This window comes from Triticum aestivum, chromosome 1D (genome assembly GCF_018294505.1).
Source record: "Triticum aestivum cultivar Chinese Spring chromosome 1D, IWGSC CS RefSeq v2.1, whole genome shotgun sequence".
NCBI lineage: Eukaryota > Viridiplantae > Streptophyta > Magnoliopsida > Poales > Poaceae > Triticum > Triticum aestivum.
In genome coordinates this window covers 49,563,918-49,564,772 of record NC_057796.1, presented here as the reverse complement: position 1 = coordinate 49,564,772, position 855 = coordinate 49,563,918, and positions in this window count along the sequence as shown.

Below are 855 nucleotides of genomic sequence, written 5' to 3'. Positions count from 1 at the left end.
GTTGTATGGGTCTAGGATACGAGAAGCCATGCGCAACATGCGAGGATATCATGTGGGAGACTCGTATAGGATCTGGCATTAGGTGAGATCAATGTGATCAATTTCTTGAAGACTCAAAACATGTTCAAAAATTCTGAATTTTTTGTAGACACACATCTGTGTTTGATATACAATCTTCAAAAATTTCAGCTCCTAATTCAAAGTACACTTAGAGAACCAAAAAAGACAAAATCAGATGTGAATAGTATCAAATACTATTCACCCCCAGCCGACACTATTCATAGTCAAATTTGTCTTTTTTGAATCTCTTACTGTAGACCGAGTTTGGAGCTGTTTTTTAGAGTTGTAAACATACCTCGCAGGTATGTTGAAAAAATATCAGAATTTTTTGGATTGTCTAAATATGAAATTTTGGTGTTGATCCTATGATCTCACCTAATGCCAGATCCTATATATACATGTCACCCCAGGATATCATTATCTAATGTTAGGTGTTCCCGCAAAAAAAATGCTACGTGAGATTTTTCAAGGGTAGCATGAGTAAGTTCGGTCGCTCGAGGACTCTCCATGGGGTTAACAAATGAAAAATTATATCATATTCATAGAAACTGAAGGAGTATATGTCTTACAATTTACAGTGGGACGTAACACTAGTAGAAAACAGGGCTTTGGTCACAGGGCAATATTCACATTAGTCCCGGTTCAGTCACGAACCGGGACTAATGTGAGCATTGGTCCCGGTTCGTGCGGCTAAGGCATTAGTCCCGGTTCACCTGGGCCCTTTAGTCCAGGTTGGTGCCACGAACCGGGACTAAAGAGTGCGATGCCCATTAGTACCGGTTGGTGGCACCAACC